The following is a 22,129-nucleotide window of genomic DNA, read 5'->3' on the forward strand; positions in this document are numbered from 1 at the left end:
CTTGAATGTCAGCTAGCCCACGAATCCTGTTGATGAATCTGGGACCCAGAAAGGCTATAACAGCAATGGGAGAAGTAGGGAGGTCCAGAGGACAAGGGCTGAAGGCAGCCGGAATGAGGCAGGCTGCCGGGCAGGGAGCCCAGAGGACAAGGGCTGAGGCTGGGAATCAGCAGAGCGAGATCCGCTGCTATGTGGAGAGCCCGCAGGGCAAGGGCGGAGGCTGGAAGGCAGCAGAGCGAGATCCGCTGCAATGTGGAGAGCCCGGCAGGACAAGGGCGGAGACTGGAAGGCAGCAGAGCGTGATCCGCTGCAATGTGGAGAGCCCGGCAGGGCAAGGGCGGAGACTGGAAGGCAGCGGAGCGTGATCCGCTGCAGAAAACTAAATACCTAAGTAGGAATAGGGATTACAAATTAGTGGGGAAAACATAAGCATTCACACAGGAGCTAGCTACCACCACACACCACACCTAATGATCAAATGGGAAATGGATGCAGAAGTGCAATGGAAAACATGGAATGGATCCTCTAGAAAGTAAGGATCAGGAGCAGGGAAAAACGAAATAACCTATGCAAACTTCTCCCTACCCCTCCAAGGAAAAGACAGGAAACTAAACTAAGAGGAAGGCTAAGGCAAATGGGTAACAGCAGCAAAGGACAGAGTCAAAGAAATATAGAACACAGACAAACTGGGCTGCATCTAAAAGGGGAAAGCACTGAGGATTGCTGCTTGCAAACAGGGGAAGACAAAAAGGGAAATCAAGGGAGCAGAAATCAATTAGCGCATGAATCCGAAATTCAGGGCGGAGGAAACAAGAAAACAGGAACAAGGAAGTAGGTACAAAGGCAAGGAACCAGGAACCAGGGACTAGTCAAAAACAGGAACACTGCAAACGATGACCAGCGCTGGACTGAAGTAAGACTGAGGCTTTTAAAGCTGCTTAACGAGCACACGCCTCGGGTGTGCTGATTGCTGCACCTGCAGCCACAGCTGTTACCTATCCTCCACCCAACCTTGTCCTGCAAGGGTGGAGGTGGAGCAGTGGGCCAGGCATTCTGGGAAGCATAGTCATTTGGTTAAAGAAGCATGCTGGCTGCCAAAAACCTGGAATGGATCCGGAAGGGAAGTAGCCTGGAAAATAGGGATTTAGCGCTCCCACTTCATCACTGCACTGTAGCATAATGTTCGAAGGAAAAGTCCAGTAGGGAATAAACCCCAAATCAAGCCCCCAAGTGGTGGGAACGGGAGCGAAGGGAGCGAGTCGTGACAGTATGCCCCCTCCTACGGCCGTCTTCTTTCCATGATGGAAGCGCTCTTTCTTTGGAGGTGGCACTGATGGAAATGGTGGTCTGTGGACAAAGGCAGATGGACTTCCATGATAGGAGTGCTTTGTCTTTGGAGGTGGTACTGCTGGAAACGGTGGTTTCTGATGAGGAAGAGACACATGGTTCGAAGAAAGGTATGAAGGACTTGCAGGACCAGAAGCAGAGTTGGAAGGTCCAGGAAGCTCAGTCACTGGGAGCGGACCCTTATTAGTCTTTGAGGAGAGAGGCAGGCTGGTGCAACATGCCTTAGGCAATGGTAGAAGTTCTGTTAGCCTTTCTGCCGAGAGTGGACATGCGGGAGGTGAGGAAAATGCTGGCTTCAGGAAAGGTTTATGCTCAGCCATTAGAGAAGGTGGTGGCTGAGGTAGAGGTTCAGATTTCCTTCTGTCATCCATCTGGGAAAAGGCTTTTGGTTGAAAGTGACTTAGGTTTGACTGCACATGATCTACGCCTTGGAGACCTGAAAGTCCAATGGGTTGTACAAGGCTAGTACTCCTGGTGACAGTCGTGTAGCCACCTTGTTTCACGTGGGATACCACAGCAGGGATGTTTGGCATCCTGATAGGAGTGATAGACGCAGTACTTGGTATTTCAGGCAGACTCGCAGAAGGAGCAATAACAGACACATCTTGAACTGCAGCAGTCATTCCCTTCCTTTGGCTACTAGCACCCGACTGGTGCTTCTTGGCGGAATTCTGTTGCACAAGTCCTGTAGGTAATATGCCGGTCTGCACCACCCCTTGTGCACACCCAAGTGAGTGGTTCTGACTCACCACTTGGTCCAGCTTGATGACTTTGAAGCGGGAGCTGGCAAAAGTCTCAAACTCTGATGCTGCATCTTTAGGAGGCACTGATGCTAAAATGAAGCAGTTGGAAGAATCGTCTTGTGGAAAAGGCAGACATTCTGGTGCTCCTCCTGAAGCAAAAGAAAGGCAGGCTAGACGTTCATCGACTGTATATGGTTGGGATTCAGGAGGAATCGCTGGAGCAGAAGAAAACACAGCCGAATCTTTTGGTGTAGACAGGTATACCTCTGATAATGGCAGCGAGGCTATGCAGGATACAGGTGTCTCATGAACTGAAGGCAAATTCTCAGTATACTCCGGGACTGAAGACATGCTCTTTTGATGGACTACCGGAGGCTCTAAAGCTGAAGGATGATCTGCAGGATGAGTCACTGTAGCTGAAGACAGGCAGGTCAGGGGAAACCTTGAGGCTGAAGGCATGCAAGCTGGAGCAATCTCGGTTGCTGGATACAAACATGTCCAGGTCTTTGGGACTGGCTCTTGAGTAGATGGCAGACATGGCAGCGGTTCATTGGTTGAAGACAGGTGTGCCAAAGATGACGGCAGGGCTGTGGATTGAATCATAGAAGAGTCAATGGTTGTAGGAGGACAGACAGAAGTCTCAGAAGTTGACAGACCCATCGGTGGCTCAGGAATGAAGGGCACCTTTAGGGCAGTAGACTCCTTGGCACCAGTAACCAAAGACTGAGCTGTACCCTTGCAGTCCCTTTCTTTAGTGGGTGACACAGAGTCTTTTTCTTTGTAGAAGTCCAAATCAATCAGTGGAATCACCATAGTAAAGTCTCTGTTAATCAGGATTTCGTCTATTGTCCATTCCTCTGTTTTAGCTTCTGAAAGAGGCAGATTATCAATCAACAGTTCAGGAACCGCCTGACGGTTCTTTGGTTCAGTATACTGTGGAATGAGTCCATCAGAACATGAAATCTGTACTGTCTCTGACTGTTCGTATTGATCAGAAGTGGCAGAAGGAAGAGTGAACCCAGAGGTAACCTTGTTTTCCACATCAGCTTTAACATCTACTTCAGTCTCAGCAGCTGTATCAAGAGCAGGGCCTAAGCCTAGGGTAGTTACTGAATCTGTGTATTCCACCATTGTGGATTGTGTTTGGAAATCAGAAGCTTGTATGTGTGCTAGCTCAGAATTATGACAAACTGCTACACAGGGTATTTTTGGTAAAGGAGTGGCTTGTAACTCTTTGGCTAACTGCAATCCCTGATAAACAGCAGAACAATTGTTAGAACCTGTGCCTAGATTAAGCGCTGTGCTAGACGAAAGACCTTCACTCCCAATAGATCTAACATATCGACAAATATCATGGTTTACCAAAGTCTCTACACTCAGGGGCTGAACAGTGTTCACTTCCTCCACATCAACAGATAAAGTCTGAGGTGTATTCAGTAAAGAGTGTAAGGTTTTATTTTCCTCTTGTGCAGAAATGAGTTTTTGTCTTAACTCCTCAAGTTTAGCTCTTAGCATGCCCTGCATTAACTGTACATCACTATCAGTAGGCACAGGGGGAAGCATAGTGGCATCAGGACTGGATCCTGCACTAGCAATCTGAATATGCATCGATTGTACATTGTCCTCTACTGCTTGCAGGTTCTGTGATTTATAGTTTATCTTTCCAACTTGGTCTGTGTTTCCCTTAAACAAACTATTGACTTTAGACCTCTTGGCATTAGGGACTACAGTCTGTACCTGTGCAACAGAGTATGCGTTAGACTGAGGGTAGAAAACAGAAGTTATGCAAGAAATCCCTCCATTCTTTATGTTGGTATCATGAAACTGTTCTATCTGAGGTGAAGCACAACTGGAATCATGGGGTTCAACAACAGAGGTACTCTCGTATAATAAGTCTAACAGTGTGTTGTTTTCTGCGGCTAAGGCTTGTGCTGACATAGAATCGGGATCAAAACCAAAGATAGAACTAGGAGCAGGCCATGTAGGATGTGCCATCCTATGGGAAAAATACTTTGCACGTAAATGCCCATTCGTGACAAGGAGTTCATTGGAGTCAGGACTAGTGATTTGATTGTCACAGGTAAATGTAGGGGAAGCTTTCTGTACAAACTTGTTAGAGGCCTTGCTGCCTTTCTTTCTTAAACTTGCCATATTCAATGGGAATTTTGGGCTGGTCATACTGTCAGGATTAGTCAGGCGAGTACTAAGGCAGCGAATATGGCAAGGGAAATGTGCACCCAGGAACAACGACTCAGGTATGCTAGAACCCAGGAGTGCAAAATAGAGTGTGACATCAAAACCAATATATGAAAAGGGATGTGGGGTAAGCACCTGACCGCGAGGAAAGTCGGCAAGCACCTTACCCCCAATTGCTGTTACAGGTACTGACAGCGCTAAACCCACGTGGAGGGCCAGCAATGACAGGATCTGTGTACTAACACTCTTGATGGTATTACATAAGGGAACTTAGGAACTGTACTCACGAGGACGAGATACACCTCTTGAATGTCAGCTAGCCCACGAATCCTGTTGATGAATCTGGGACCCAGAAAGGCTATAACAGCAATGGGAGAAGTAGGGAGGTCCAGAGGACAAGGGCTGAAGGCAGCCGGAATGAGGCAGGCTGCCGGGCAGGGAGCCCAGAGGACAAGGGCTGAGGCTGGGAATCAGCAGAGCGAGATCCGCTGCTATGTGGAGAGCCCGCAGGGCAAGGGCGGAGGCTGGAAGGCAGCAGAGCGAGATCCGCTGCAATGGGGAGAGCCCGGCAGGACAAGGGCGGAGACTGGAAGGCAGCAGAGCGAGATCCGCTGCAATGTGGAGAGCCCGGCAGGGCAAGGGCGGAGACTGGAAGGCAGCGGAGCGTGATCCGCTGCAGAAAACTAAATACCTAAGTAGGAATAGGGATTACAAATTAGTGGGGAAAACATAAGCATTCACACAGGAGCTAGCTACCACCACACACCACACCTAATGATCAAATGGGAAATGGATGCAGAAGTGCAATGGAAAACATGGAATGGATCCTCTAGAAAGTAAGGATCAGGAGCAGGGAAAAACGAAATAACCTATGCAAACTTCTCCCTACCCCTCCAAGGAAAAGACAGGAAACTAAACTAAGAGGAAGGCTAAGGCAAATGGGTAACAGCAGCAAAGGACAGAGTCAAAGAAATATAGAACACAGACAAACTGGGCTGCATCTAAAAGGGGAAAGCACTGAGGATTGCTGCTTGCAAACAGGGGAAGACAAAAAGGGAAATCAAGGGAGCAGAAATCAATTAGCGCATGAATCCGAAATTCAGGGCGGAGGAAACAAGAAAACAGGAACAAGGAAGTAGGTACAAAGGCAAGGAACCAGGAACCAGGGACTAGTCAAAAACAGGAACACTGCAAACGATGACCAGCGCTGGACTGAAGTAAGACTGAGGCTTTTAAAGCTGCTTAACGAGCACACGCCTCGGGTGTGCTGATTGCTGCACCTGCAGCCACAGCTGTTACCTATCCTCCACCCAACCTTGTCCTGCAAGGGTGGAGGTGGAGCAGTGGGCCAGGCATTCTGGGAAGCATAGTCATTTGGTTAAAGAAGCATGCTGGCTGCCAAAAACCTGGAATGGATCCGGAAGGGAAGTAGCCTGGAAAATAGGGATTTAGCGCTCCCACTTCATCACTGCACTGTAGCATAATGTTCGAAGGAAAAGTCCAGTAGGGAATAAACCCCAAATCAAGCCCCCAATTGGTGGGAACTGGAGCGAAGGGAGCGAGTCGTGACAATTCCTGACAACTGGAGCATGCAGAAAGTTCCAGCCCTCTTGAGTAGCCAAAATATCGGCACGCCTGACTGTCTAGAATTTCTGGACACTTGGATTGGTCAGATTTCAGATCAATCAGAGCAGCTCAGTGCCATCACCAACCAGCCCCTTGCTCAGCATTGTGGAATGGCATTGGAGTGGATGACCGCTATGTGCCAATCTGTTCCTCAGTATGGTGGTCAGGTTTTTCTCCCAGCAATAATAGAAATGGCCTCATGTAAGACGACTAGACATGTAATGAGTGCCATTGTTTAATATAAAGGAGTACAACTATGCAAGATTGAGGTTCCTTGTTTGTTCAAATTTTTGGTCATCCATAGTGTCACATCGAGCAGAAACAACAAAAGAAAAATCGAGGATGGGTATGATACATTAAGCAGGCATCATCTGCAGCTGAACTCTTGGGTAGATTGGAAGGCAAACTGAAGCACCTTGAAAATACTGTGTATCCTGCAGAAAGTCCAAGGTGGGACAAAGCAAATACCCTGCAAGGGTTTTGCAATGTTTAGCTCTCCCGATGTTTTTGACTACAACTCCCATCAGTCCGGCCCACCTTTGTCAATGATTTATTTGCTTATTGATCATTTGCAAGGCGCTTTATATAACATAATTGTGTTTCGAAGTGCCACAATGTTAAATGGAGAGGGAACAGGGGAAATATGAACGGTGGCAAGAAAACAAAAAGCAACTACCATATATGCAGTCGTGTTCCTACTAGGCCTTGTGGCATTTGGCCGTGCAAGTGCATTGAAGAGAAGTGCAGGGGAGCAGAGAAGTGGTCAAGTGCTGGAGGAGGGCACAAGACAGAGGTGCTGAGGGAAGCCAGGAGGAGAACCTCAGACAAAGTGCTAGCAGCGGTTTCTCTCAAGGGTGGTATGTGGAGCCGCTAGGCATGGGCCGGCACGGCTATGCAGTGTTGCTGGTAATGACTGGGAGAAAGGGCCTGATATTCTCCAAGGGTCATGAGGATCAGACCCCTGGTCAAAGTGTCAGATGCAAGATAAATGGAGTAGTAGTCCAAAACATTTGGTGAATCAGAGGTTGAAGACCCTTGCTATATCTATAGAAGAAGAGAAGCTTCAATGTGAGCCTGTAATTGTATTGGAACACTACATGCAGGTAGGCTTTCTCTTGTTGGTGCAAATACCTCACCACAAAACCAGTGATTAACACACTTTGCAAACATCCTTATATGACATAAACACACTCACACCCTTATTCCGACCCAGGCAGTGGCAAATAACAAACAGGGGAAATGGCTATCCCCTTTTTTCTTGTAGCTGCTGATTACAGAGTTGTGGACACAGTGCATACCCGCTGAGAATCGGGTAATATGAATCTCGCTACGGAGAACCCCTGGGCACACTCTCAAAATGTTATACCATGTACATACAGACACAGAAAGGCTATACACATAAGCAATCCACAAGCTGTATTTATTTTTTAACATTCCTGAGCCTGGCAAAGGGACCCAATCACAGGAAAAGTCCTACAGAAATATAGAAGGCAATCAAGAGCAGGGCTCAGTGCCCACACAAGATTGGAAGTGCCATCCAGTAGTGTCCAGTCAAGGTGTGGCACAGTTCAGTTTTGTATTGCATGCTACAATACACCGGCATAGAGCATAATGTGTCCTTGCCACCCTATGAGAAAAATGATGAGGACAGGAATGACAAACACATTCTAAACTTGCAACAGGGTTGGCGGGTGAGGCACATGGTAAGGCCCTAGGACTAGAAACAATCATACACACACTAATGTCTTTCCAAACGAAATATTATGAGCAAATACAGTGTTTAAGATTCTCCAAACCTCTCTCTTTTTCCCCACCCCAATATACCTTCCCTAAATCCCTTATACCTTATTAACCCAACAAACCCAAGTGTGTCCTTTCTACATCATCTATGGGCCACATCATCTGTGCATGTGTTGGGGTGACTACAGCAGAGTTGCAGAAGGAGCATCTCCTAGGCCCATCAGCAATGTGGAAAACTGACAGGATGGTGGGGTAGGCAGTAGCGTTGGTGAAGCTATCCCTTGCACAATACATGGTAAATTCGAAGATGGATAGTTTTTTATACTTAAGGCCAGCCACAGAGGTATGAGAATGCAGTCCTGTTGCAATTCCAGAATCCATGTCTGCTGAGTGTGCGTGTTGGTGAATGTGTCTCAGCATTGTAAAACTGTCTTCGCAGTATGTACAGTTGCAGCCTCAGCCCAGGCAGCAGCATCAACAGTTGCCTCCATTTTGTCCTCATGGAGCTCTTCCAAAATTGCCTAACATGTCAGGTTTGCTACCCATATGCTTTCTTGGTGCACTTAGTTGAAGTGGGTAAGAGCTCCGAGAATGGTTCTTCCATCCTGTGCTAGCTGATGGTGGCCAGAGCTGCGTGCCCTGGGCCATGGCCTTTATTTAAGGGTATACAGAGGTAGAAGCTGCTACCACTGGCAATTCCATTGCTACCTCTGGCACTGCTTTTGCAACCATTGGCCTACTGTCCTTCACACTTACGTGACAAATGATTTGCCACTAGGTAAAACACTTTTGGCCTCGCATGCATTTGATCTCATCATTCATCTTATCCAAATCATAATGATAATGATGTGTTCTTTATATACCGCTTGCAATAATACCTGTGGTCTTGTGCGTTGCAGAAGGGATGTGACCAAGCAGTTCAGTCTGGGCTGCCCCTTTTGAGGTGGAACCAAGCCTGATTTGCATATGGTCTTTTCCCTTTTGTCATTGCTTGGCAGGTGTAGAACGATGGTCTGGAGGGTTGCCCAGACCAATGCCAGAGGTCACGATTCATTCTAAACCTTCCAGCCATCATCTCTTTTGTTTTGCTTTAATTCCTGCAGAGCCAACTATGTCATTATCTGGATAACATTACTTGCAGTGTAGAAAAGTTAAACGATTAAGTTAGCAAACACTGCATAGCAAACTGGAGAACAAATCATACCAGTTTACCCCAACACATTTTGCTAAAGATGCATTGTTTAATTTTCAGGTTTATTTCGAATCTGCTTTATTAAAAAACAAGGAACTGATTCGGATTCTCAGAAAATAAAACAATGCAGCCACTTAGTAAATAATAGACTGCAGAACAAGATTAGATGTGCCCGAATCCTGACTTCTCTGCTTGACCAACGTGGGTGTACCTGGGCAAGTCACTTTTCCGCAAAATGAGATCTCTTAAAGATTATTCAGTTCCATTTTCCAGCAAACAAGCTGAATCATGTAACCTTAAATGCACCCACATCACAAACCTCACCTGCCCACCTCCACACCGTATTCATTCCAGGCCTTCTTTGACATTTTTGGCTGCAGGGCCATTTGTCTTAAATCTGCCAATGGTAGGGGACATCACTGCTCAGTCCCTCAGGTCTTTGCATGGGTGAGCGAGCCTGCACTTGACCTATAATGAAAACACTTGGACATGTGAGGCTGTCCCTTGCCTGTGATGATTACACCTGGCATATCAGGTTTACCTGGCACAAAATGTCAGTACTTTGCAACTGAGGCTACACTTGGCATATGAGAACAGTGCTTGGACGTATGAGGCTATACCTTGCATATGAAGACACATTTAATCTCTAAAACCCAGGACATCCTGTCCACCCTCTCCTCCTCTCCTCCTTTTCCCTCTACCTTCTCCTCTACCTCCGGCCTACCTGCCGCCACCTCTCCTCTGCCCTTCTCTGCCTTCCCTCTGTTCAGTCCTGACAAGGTTTCTAGACATGTCTCTTGTCAAAACAGGTTTTTCCCTGTTCTTACAAAACTATCAAGGACCACATTGACACCCTCGCTCAAGCCTTAGCTGACTTCTACAATCACTCTTTTGCCACTGGCACCTTCCCTTCCCACCTGAAGCACTGTTTTGTGCACCCTTTTCTTAAGAAATCCTCAGCTGACCCCTCCTACTCAGCTAACTATCGCCCGATTTCCAATACTCCTTTCCTGTGCAAACTCTTGGAAAAGCTGGCCATCTCCCAGCATAATTTTCACACTGAATCTGTTGTTGTCTCCATGACCATCAGCCTGACTTCAGAGCTGCCAGAAGCATGGAAACCGCTCTCCTGAACATCCGTGAAGACCTGCTCTCTAACCTTGATGCTAATCACCCCTCTGTTCTCATCTTACTCAATCTCTCTTCTGTTTTTGACATTGTCAACCGTGCCATCCTGCTCAACCGGCTCTGTGATAACCTGGGTATCGCTGATCAGGCCCTCAAATGTCCAACTTGGGTCCTTCCTCTCCTCAATCTCTCTCTCTACCTGTGGCATTCCCCAGAGGTCTAACCTTTCTCCCTGGCTGTTCAACCAATACCTGGCACCTCCCGCCCACAGCATTGCTGCTCCAACATTCAGTGCTATGCGGATGACATTCAGCTCGCTTTCAGGCTCCCCTGTGCCACCTCCTCTCTCTCTCTCATCCCTGATTGTCTGCCTGCAATCCGGGAGTGGTGTGCCACCAATGATTTCTGCCTGAACACCAGTAAAACAGAGATCCTCCTAGTCAGCACACCTGCACCTTCCTTTCCTGTCACTCTCTGGCTGGGTACTCTTGGCCCTCTTCCTGCTCCCACCTGTGAGGCTAAGAACCTTGAGGTCATCTTCAATTCCACTCTCTCCACACTCTACACACTCTCCTCCTCTCCTCACATCTCTGACATCTCTAAGAAGTCAAACTACCAGCTGCATCTCCTTAGAGGTATTCTCCCTTTCCGCACCTTTCCCAGAAGCTCACTGTCTTCAGAGCTCTCGTTCTCTCTAGGCTGAAAGACAGCAACAGTCTCTTTTTAAATCTGCCTGTCTCTACTCTCTCTCCTTTACAACTCCTCCAGATTAGGACTGAGACTTGTCCTTGGCCTCAAGCCCAGGAATCGTATCTCTCCAGCCGCGAAATCTCTACATTGGCTCCCAGTGGCTGCAAGGATCAAGTTCAAGACCCTCTGCATTCTCCACAAGGCCTTCTGGGGCCTGGGACCATAATACCTCCAACTCTCTCTTCGGAAATATCTTCCTACTCGAGCTCTTCGCTCCCCCACCTCCAACTCTTTGAGGGTCAGTTGCTTCTCCAAGCAACGAGTTGGGGCAGACCTCTTTATTCGGCTGGCAACTCCCTCTGGAACAGCCTCCCTGCCGCTCTGATACTTCAGCAGATCCATCTCCGATTCTGTAAGCACTTCACAACCTTTCTCTTTGCTTCTGCCTTCTTCCTTCCTCTCCCCTGCTGATCTCCTGTCTGATACTGCACTGGTCACCTGGTTACCCGATGAACTCGGGCCCAGGTTCCTTCTTGCCGAGTTACACACATGCACTGCCTCCTAGCACCCATGCATTTATGGTCTATATCTGCAACCCTACAGTCCCCTCCTACTTATTAGACACCTGTTGTCGCACTTTTATTTTATTTGGATTTATAAAGCGCCCAGCTGCCCTGAGGCATTGTGGAGCTGTTAACAGAATATTCAAACTTAGTACAGTTAGCGGCCATAGTTCATGGTTACAGGGAATGTGGCGCTGTTAGACATCATAGTAAACTTAGTACAGGTTAGCAGCCCATGGCTCCAATGTTACAAGGGATTACAAGAGCAGTTGGGCGGAGCAGCAAGCAAGGCAGTTGAGAGTTAGTTGAACAGCCTTGTTTTCAGTGATTTCCTGAATGCGGAGAGGGATTGTTCGCTTCTTAGATTGGGCGGTAGCGAGTTCCATGCTTTGGGGGCTAGAAATTCAAAGCTGGAGCCACCAGCTTTCACTCTGTTAAATGTTGGGATTGAGAGTTGGTGTTGGTATTTGTTGCGTTTTGGCCTGTTGACTGGTGCTTGGTGTATTCTTTCCACTAGGTATGCTGGTGCGGTTTGGGTGATGCATCTGTGTGTGATTGTGAGGGCTTTGAATGTTATGCGTTCTTTGACTGGGAGCCAGTGCGCATCCCTTCTTACTTGGGTGATGTGCTCTCTCTTGGCAATGCTGAGAGCAGCTCTGAGGGCGTTATTTTGTGCTACTTGCAGGCGATTGATGTTATTTGAAGAGGTGCCGAGGAGCAAGATGTTGCAGTAGTCTAATTTTGAACATATAGTAGCTCTGGCAATATTGAGTCAGTTCTTTTGTGATAGATATGGTTTTACTGCATTTATGGTTTTCGAGGTGAGAGCTGCTGCTGATGAGATGGCACTGACTTGTCTGTCCATGGAGAGTGTGGAGTCCAAGTATACCCCTAAAGTTTTCACAGAGCTTGCAGTTGTAATGATTGTGTCCTCGATGATGAAGGAGCTATATGTGTTGTCAAGTCTTTTTAGGGCTTCTTTGGGGCCTACTAGTAGTATTTTGGTTTTTTCCCCATTTAGACATAGACCGTTTACTGCCATCCATGCCTGGATGCGGCCATATATGTCTTGGAGGGTTTTCAGGTCTTGGTCATAATTGCCTGTTAGGGGTATGAGAACTTGTGTGTCATTGGCATAGTTGGTGAAGGCTATGCCGAAGTCTCCTAGGTCACTGAATAATGGAAGGGTAAAGAGGTTGTAGAGTGTGGGGGATGTGCATGAGCCTTGTGGGACACTGCACTCGGTGGGTGACGGTAGGGCAGATGCTTGGTCAGAGAAAACTCTCATGGCTCGGCCATCCAGGAAGGAGGTGATCCCTGTGGTGGCTTCGTGAGAGAAGTTGGCTGTGTCGGTGTGATGCTTACATAGGATCTTGTGGTCGACCAAGTCGAAGGCGGCCGAGAGGTCGAGGAGTAGGAGGAGTGAGGATTTGCCTTTATCCATGTTTTTGAGTAGTTGGTTCTTGAGGTCAAGTAAGGCAGATTCTGTGCCGTGGCAGGGGCGGAAAGCTGATTGTCTTTTTCCAAGGATGTTATGTGTTTCTAGGTAAGCTTAAATCTGTAGATAGGCAGCTTTGTCTAGAATCTTCAATAGAAATGGCACTGTGGTGATGGGGCGGTAGTTGTTAAGAGAGTCTGGGTCGAGGGAGTTTTTTTTTAGTAAGGGCCGTACCCAAGCTTCCTTGAGGGTTGTTGGGACGGTGTTGGCAGCAAAGGATGCGTTGATGAAGGAGGTGATGAAAGGGGCAAGTGTTGTAGCACAGTCTTTGATTAAGTTAGCTGGGCATATGTCACCTTTACGTATTGATGGTTTGATGTGCTTCATGATGTGGAGCACTTCGGAGGTGGTTACTTCTCTGAAGGTGAAGGTGTTGGGGCGTTTGCTACAGTTGTGTCCGACTAGCTTGTCTATGGCTGGTTTAGGTGTAGGGTTGGGTTTGGGAAGTTTGTCAAATTGGGTTTTGATTTTGTTTTTAAGTTTGTTGATTTTGTTGATTTTTTTGACTTGTCACCTGCTGGACACACTACTTGTTGTCTTGATCACATGTCTGGCACTTGTTCTTCCTCACCTCCCCCCAGCACTCCCCCCCCCCTTTCCCCTGCACTTGCATAATCTCAATGTCACTAGGCCTAGTAAGATCGTTTGTCTTTGTTCTCCCTCTGTTTCCCCCCCTTGCCTCGCCACACCTTGAAACACTTGTGTATAGGCGCGTTAAAAATTCCATATCATATCATATATCATATCATACATGGTACTGGAGGATTCACCTGCCATAATATGGTACTCCATACTACGGAATGGGTGGATGACTGCTAGCAGGGTTCTGGAGGACACATTGCCACTGGAAAAGTGGTAAGTCTGTATGGGAGCATTACTATTCAGATCTTTACAGCCTTTGTGCCCCTTCAACCCTTCTCCCTTGGCCCTTCTTCCCTTGCCATGCTTCATGTTTTGAGAAGCCCGGGCCAGCCTCCACTTCCCTCATTCCTCCTTCATCCAACTCCCTGCCCACCCCTGACGCTAGATTGGTTGTTCTTCTCTAGGTCAGATGACCCCAGAACCTATGCCTCATAGGAGGAATTCTAAGGGTACCCTTGGCCAGGCAGCTGGTGAAGGGCTCATGCAAAGAGCATCTTCCTTGGGTGCCTTCCATCCCTGTCTGCCTGTTCGCCCTTGTGCACCAGGCCTGCTGGGGGTTGCTCTCTCCGTTTGAAGCTGCATCCAGGTAGGAGGCGTCATCATTGTTGTAGGTCTGCATTTTGTTTACGCTTGCTATTGTTCTGTTGCACCACACTGCATTATATTTTCCCACAGTGCTTTCCTGGGGTGGATTTGAATTTCTGAATTTCACAATTGTTGTGTTCAATCACATTGCACTTTCTTTTCCTACAGTGCTTCCCGGGGTGGGTTTGCATTTTTGAATCTCGCTATTGTTGTGTTGTACAACATTGCACTTTCTTTTCCGAGAATGCTTCCTCGGGTGGGTTTGAATTTTTGAATCTTGCTACATTGAATTTTCTTCTCCCACAGTGCCTACTCTGTTGGTTAGGTTTGCATTTTTGGAATTTCGCTATTGTTGTGTTGCACCACATTGCATTTGTTTTTCCCACAGTGTTCCTGGGGTAGGTTTGTAATTTTGAATCTCATTATTGTGTTGCAACACTTTGCATTTTCTTTTGCCACAGTGATTTCCTGGGTTGGGTTTACAATTTTGAATCTCACCATTGTTCTGTTCCTCCACACTGCATTTTCCTTTCCCACTGTGTTTTCCTGTGGTGGGTTTGCATTTCTGAACTCACCATCACCATTGGTGTGTTCCACCACATTGCACTTTCTTTTCCCACAGGGCCCACTGGGGTGGGATTGCATTTCTGAACCTCGTGTGGACTGCCGCTTTGGGTCTCGCCATTGCTTGTATTTCGACACCTTGCTATGTTGCCAGAATAACTATTGCAGTTTACACTACAGCTGTGAAGATTCCCAGTGAATGAGTTCTGCCAAGTCTGCAATTGACCTGGATATGGCTCATAGTGTGGACTGCTACTTGGGACTTGCGTTCTGCCAACCTTGCATTTGGCTTGACTCAGACCCCTTATTTCGAGCGCTACCGTAGGGCTTGCCAGAGTTGGTATCTGCTGCACTGACCTTCTGACTAACCAGGTTCCCAGGTTGGACTCCTACTTTTAGTCTGGCCAATGTGTAGTTTCCCACACTTCCTTTTTGCGTGACTAAGGCCCCAAATGGATATTGCTGCTATTAACATAACATAACTCTTGATCATGCTGCGGTTAGAAACCGAAGTCTTAATCCCGTGACTAAAGAAACCTCTTAACCAGAATTCTAACACTGTGGAACCTCCAGACCCTGATCTCTGCCACCTTAGCCACTGCTATATTCTGCCATTTCACACTAATCTGCAGTGGGTAGCTAACTGTGAACTTGCCAATACAGAACACTGACACTCTGAATTCTCTGACTCCAACTTTTAACTCTGTCTTTCCACCGGGTGACTCTGTCATGTAGACTTTGCAACCTGTGAGATTCTGAGCTTTGAGTTCCAGTGTGACATTTTAACTGTGAATTTTGCTACTGTAAGATCTTATCACTCTGACCTTGTCTCTTTCAGTTACCACATCTTGAATTGTTGTTCTTTTACCAATATTACACCCGGCTTACTTAAACTCTGCCACTGTGATCCTCTTTCCCACTCTTTTAACTTACCCGTGGTGAGCTCCCTCTCTTCAAGCTCTACCACTGTGAGGTTAGACTCACCCCAAAAGATGCTGCGATGTGGCAAGGCCACCAAGAATGTTCCCACTGTGAGATTCTGCCACTTTACAGCACACCTCCTACAGTCTGCCACCTCTGAACATTGCAACTTTACAACCCAACCTTTGTGTACTCCAACACTCTGAACCCCCTACCACTAATTCTGAAACCCTGCAACCTCCCGACTCCAACATTACCACTGTAAATCTGGGGTTCCCAAGCACCACGAAGCTCCGAGACTAAGATACTACAACACATAGAGGATTTCAGCACTGTGAATTTGATACCACTTAAAGGCCCCCAAAAGGTGAGCCCAAACCATCTGGAGGTTAAAGCCACACTAAGTCATTCACCAATACAAGACACCATCGCTACGTGGACTCACAACCAGGAACCCTAACACAGTAAGGATTTACCACTCAGAGATCCAGCTCTCCCACTGGAATAGTTCCACCCTGGATAGCTCTGCCCCAGGAACAGCCCTTCCCTAGGAACAGTTATGCCCCTGAGATAGCTCTGCCTGAAACAACTCAGCCCTTGGGATAGCTCAAGCCCCTCGGATAGCTCACGCCCCTGCGAAAGCCCTTGACCCTGGGAAAGCCCTTGCCCCTGGGAAAGCTGCTGCCCCTGGGATAGCTCCCATCCCTGGGATAGCCCCCATGCCTGGGATAGGCCTCACCCCAAGCCTAAGGGTTCTGGACATGAGATAAAGTTTAGACCTAGGATAGTCTACACCTTGGAAAAAGCTAGCTCCCGGAACTAGGTTAGCCCCCTGGACAGGCTTACCCAAGGGACAATTCGACGCTTGAAACAGTCCAGTCCCATGGGCAGCCCTATAACATCCTCCTACAAACTACACTCACAACACCTCCGCTCCATGTTGGAATAGCGCAAACAGACCAAGCAAAGAGAAAAATGGTGAGGACAAACATACAATCCACCAGAAAAAAACCTTTACATCCAACCTGATCAGGAAAAACAGAAACTAACAAGAAACACAATCCCAAGTAAAATGCCCACACCACAAAATGTACTGGACCAGGAAAGACTGACGCATACGAAATAGCCAAAACAGAACAAACCAATTGGAACAACCCAAACCACCTCAAAACACCACACCCGGGAACCAACCAAAACCAAGAAATAGCACACCTACTCGCCCACCACAAAAGAGACCCTTTGCTGGAACAAGATCAAAATGACTCTATTTATCACATTACTATCAACTTGCCACCCACTCGGACAACCAGCCAACCAAAAAGAACCGTAAACACAGAAGGAGGATAGCCGGAAACCCAACAGACAGGCATGAAACCCACACAAGCACAACTGAAAGACACGACTTCAACACACCATTCATCACAAAAATTGCCATGAGACAAAAAATCATCGATGTGAGCAGACAGACAACCTACTCAATGAAGAAACAGAAGCAACAGATCTGAAGGCACAATCTGATGGAGAAAAACATATATCAATGGTAAGGGTACACAAGGAGAAAACTGACACACAGGTGACATGGTGGATGTTATCAACATTTATTCACCAAGAAAATAAAGAGAAAACCTTACTTTCCCAGCTTTTATGAGGGGTTTCCCTGCCTCGACTAAAATGCTAAGGGGGTCTGTCAGAATGTCCATGTAAACTAAAGAGTCCACTGATCTGTGTCAAAATCTTTTATTCTGTCCCTTACACTTACAACTAAACTAGAAGGTTGCGTCAATGTTCTTGGTCCATGAGAATGACTCCCTTCTCCTGGAATGGGTGGAGAAGTTATGGTTGCAAGTTCTTAACCAGGGGGAATGACTACATTCCCCTGGTCCCAATACTTCACAAAGTGTATAAAGAGAGTGCATAACACTCTGTATCAGAAAGTTCACTGTTTCTTCACTCCAGGGGGAACGACTCCCTTCCCCTGGATCACTAGTTCCCAGCACATAACTTGTTTTACCTAGGGGGGAATGACTCCCTTCCTCTGGCCTCAATATTCTGTATTCAGTTCTCTTAATTGTCAAGAGAATGACTCACTTCTCTTGTCTGTGGCTTTTCTTCAAACTCTGGGACTCCCTTCCCCAGGCTTCTTGGCTTTTTCACTGTGGATGTAGCTCTAGCAGGAGAATGACTCCCTTCTCCTGGTATCTTGGTTTTCACAGTCACTTTACCCTTAGCGATACTCAGGGGGAATTATTATTATTGTATTTATTGAGCGTGGACCTAGATTCGAGAAGAAACGGAGCGCTTAACAGAGGTATACACCAATCCAGCTACATAACATAGCGCATTACAGAGGTGTAGAACATTACAGATGCATAACGGAGCACTTTTCAGTGGTAGCAACAGAAGAGATCTACAGTGGGGGTACGGTACAGAGGGGGACAGAGGAGGAGTACAGCTGTACCGGGTTGCGGGGAGAAGAGGGAAGGGCAACATCTAGAGTGTCTGGTGGCACGAGGGGCAACATGATGGCCTAGGTGTTCAGGAGGAGAGACTCCTTGAGGAGGTGGGTATTGAGTTATTTTCTGAATTGTAGGAGTGTGGGGGTGAGTCTGATGCTGATAAGGAGGAGGTTCCATAGTCTTGGGGCGTAAGCAGAGTAGGCTGATTTCAAGTCTGCACCTGTCCTGGCTTCTGGTGGTGCACTGTCCGCCGAAGATGCTGAGGTTCTCCGCGAGGTTGCTTGGTGACTTGAGGGTGCCTGCCTTATAGATGATGCAGCAAGACTTGAAGGTTATTTGTGCGTGCAGTGAGAGCCAGTGAAGGCCGATGATGGCCGGTGTGATGTGGTTGTATCTGCGTAGACCCTTCATAAGACATGCGGCCGCATGTAGGACACTTCTAACAGGCACAATGGATGATGACAAGAAAGCTTCGAGGAGTGCATTGCCCCCATCCAGGTGGGATAGGACCAATGCTTGAACAGTGGATCTAACGCTGTCCGGAAAAGGCTTAACTTTTTGCAGGAGGGAGAGCTGATACCATGCTGTCTGAGTTCCCCTGATGATACTTGTTTCACTGTGTTCCTTCTTTCTCAACAGTTCATGTACAAGTATGATCCTTTATAGAACCAACAGATGTCGCCACTTTTGTGGAACTCTCCCGTCCCCTGCACACCCAATCAATTGTGAAAACAATCAATAATTTAACGATTGTAACAATATGTTTTTGAAAAATGTTTGTAAAAAACAATTTAAGACAATGATTATGTTAAAAAATAACCATCAATTTAATGTTGCTATCAAATACAAGCTACACATTTGCATATTGATTCATTAGATATTTATCATCTATATTAATGCGATTTTCAACTTTACTTATTAAGCGTGAACATACACATTTATCGATCACACTCAATTTAGGCGCAATATTCTTCGTGGGCACACAGTATGTTTAACACATTTTCTATTAATCATAGAGAGCGCTAACATATATTACTCGACACGTTTCGGGGTTGGTTTTGTCCCCTTTTTCAAGAGTTGTTTGCTCTCTTTCTATTTCTTCTTTTGTTCTTCACCTATAATATATAATACAATATTCAGTTTTATCTTAATTAATCTCTGTCATGTTCTTTTTGTTGACCATATCTATAATAATAATCAACTGGATGTTCAATGTCAATTCTCCTATCTTGATGAAAATGAGGGTCTTTTCAAAGATAACCAAAATGTTGTATTTAGAGCATGGTTGGAATGCAACCTGTAGAAATAATAGAAAAACGGTAGAGAAAAGCTAAATAAAATTGGAGAATGAGTCCTGAATTCTAAAAAAAGTTCTTATCATGCAACATGTGCATCAAAATTTACCTGCCGTGTCTTCATCTGTGGTGCCACACAATAAGTTGGTTAGAGTCACTGTTGGACCGCCAGGGAAATCTCGTGGGAGAGAAGTATTTTGGTTGAATGATTTTCCAAGATGTATCTGTAAAACACATATATATGTGTTATAATAGATGGTCAAGGTATAACCATCTAGAGCCTAAATTAAACCCTGGATAATAGTTAGAGAATGATCTACGAAACCTATGGGCACTGATTGTAAACAACTGCTTCTACGGAAGCAGTGAGTCTATGTTGTCTAGCACGGTCACATCCCATATTGAACGTGTGTATCCAAGTCGGTCGAAAAAATAGCCAATATTCTCATGGTGTCTATCCGCTAACATGTATAAACACAGTATGTATGCTCGAGGCATCTGTCTTACCTTGCTCTGGGAAAGGACGTTCCAGGATAAGGTGCTGCTTATTGCGTTACTCCTCGCGAGTATTGCTCAAAAATGGATGCTGTTTATGTAGTGATGTTATCACGTACGAGCGTGATAACGTCATTCTGTTTACACCGTCAATGTGTGATGTGAAAATCGTCATCTCTACGTTTGTAAATACGGTCTGTTGATACGAGTACTGGTTGAATGTAAGTATTCCTGAGTTGATAAAACAACTTGTCACTAGCTATGCCCAATGTAATATATCATATTGATTTCTAGAGGTGGGTGTTGAAAACACCTAGTCTTGTTCATAATGATCTCTAGAGGTGGATGTTAAAAAACACCTGGAGCTGCCTACGTTTAGCAGAGCTAGGCGTTTGGCGTCATGTATGTACCACGGGCGGAGTGATATTGACCATCCTTGTGCTTATTAATCCAAAACAGAACATGCTCACATTCTCCATTATGTTATCCTTGAACCACATTGAATAATTCTCACAGTCGGATACATATCTATATGAGTTATCTTCACAGAAGTTTTGTGTACCCCAAGTGCGTAAGTTAGGTTCAAATCTATTGATTTATGTGAAAGGTTTTTCATTGGATATCACCATGGCCACTTATCTATAAGAATGCAGCTAGACTGTAGTCTTCGTTCATCCCGTTGGGAGTTAGGCTGTTCAATTTTTCGATCCAGAAGATCTCCCTCTGGTTCATGCGCCTGGCATGATTCCCCCCTCTTTGACCTTTCTTTACAATCTCCAAGATCACCACTTTTAGTTGGGCAATGTTATGTTTCTTTTGGGCAAAGTGTCTGGCTACTGGTGAGTGTGTGTTATTGGTTCTTATGTTGCTTTTGTGCTCATTTCAGCGCTCCTTGGCTTTCCTTTGTGTCTGTCCGACATAGTAGATGCCACACGGGCAACTTAAACTGTAAATAACAGATTTTGTGTCACATGTTGCGAAATCCTTTAGAGGAATTTTCCGTCCGTTAGATGGGTGTCTCACATAGCTTCCCTTCATTATGTTGTTACAATTACCACAACTCAGGCACTCTGCCTGTTTTCTTCTTTGTGAGTGTGCGCTGGCTCTCGGCTTGGGGTCTTTCGGCTTTCACTAGACTGTCCCTAAAGTTCCGGCCTCTCTTGTAGGCAATAATGGGTGGCTCAGGAAATAATCTCTTTAATTGGGGATCCAAGCTAATTATTCACCAATTCTTTGTAATCATCCTTGTTATGTGGTGGCTCTGTGCTGAGTATCTCAGTGCATAAAGAAATGGGATTTATTTTGATTTATTCTTAGTATGATCCTTTACCCAGGTTCCCCCAGTATAGCTCACTTGGTCTTCTGGATTGCCCAGTACAGCTACGGGGGAGATGGTCGCTCTCTCTCTTTCTTTTTCAGATCATGGGTCCCAGACCCGTATTTCTCTATTCAGTGTGTTGGACAGACTTGGTTCCCTATCCTGCCTGAGAGTGACAGAGAGACAGAGAAAGAGAGAGAGAGAGAGAGAGAGAGAGAGAGAGAGAAAGAGAGAGTGAAAGAGAGAGAGAGCACTCGAGCTGGTTTGGAAACAAGGAGACAGACACAAGCTGATGGCTGAACAGGAACAAAGGAATTATCACTGCACACCAAACAGAATGAAAAACGTGATTTGAAAGGCAACTCAAGATTGGCCCAATGAATGTAAAACCCCTGCACATAGGATTAAATGGCGGAAGGTTGCTCAAATGAACTAATTATGGGTTTTCTGTTTCCTGATACCAGCATTGACAGTTGCCATGTCAATTAGATTCTGGTTTACAGTCCCCTTCTCCTCTCTCTCTTCTGTGCAGAGCTCTCAAGTGTCCATGAGTGAGATGGCCTTCCAGCCTTTTGTTCCCCCTTGGATACTTGGACGTGCAGTTTTTTTCTTGAGGAAAACTACGAGTGCTAGAATTCCAAGGAAATACAGGATTGGATGACACGCTCACGTATGGACACGTGATACTTGATAACTGTCTGTGTAGCAAACCTGTCAACATGCGATAAAACCAAAAAGGAAGAGGTTGCTAGATGATAAGCTTCGTTAAACAATACATGTTCCACTTTAAATCATTTGATCTCAGTGGGAGTGGGTCGAGGAGTGCTGGAAGTTAGGAAAACAACCTGGACCTGGAATGTCTTTTTTGCTGACAAATTCACGGCTTTAATTTTCAAGTATTTGCAAACAAAATAGGATAACATCCAGTGAAAGAAACACTTCTCTGTGAAATGTCCAATTAAAGCTTATATATGAGATGCATATCCGTGCAGGCTGCGACATGTATCCTTCGATTAAATCCTTGCATGCATTTAAAAGAGCATGGATCCTCAGGACATATTCAGTTTTATTTTAATGTGGATGTCTCAGGGACACCAGTAAGAAACCTCAAATGGGCGAAAGCATCCAGC

This window comes from Ambystoma mexicanum, chromosome 5p (assembly GCF_040938575.1).
Source record: "Ambystoma mexicanum isolate Mex_15411 chromosome 5p, UKY_AmexF1_1, whole genome shotgun sequence".
Classification (NCBI taxonomy): domain Eukaryota; kingdom Metazoa; phylum Chordata; class Amphibia; order Caudata; family Ambystomatidae; genus Ambystoma; species Ambystoma mexicanum.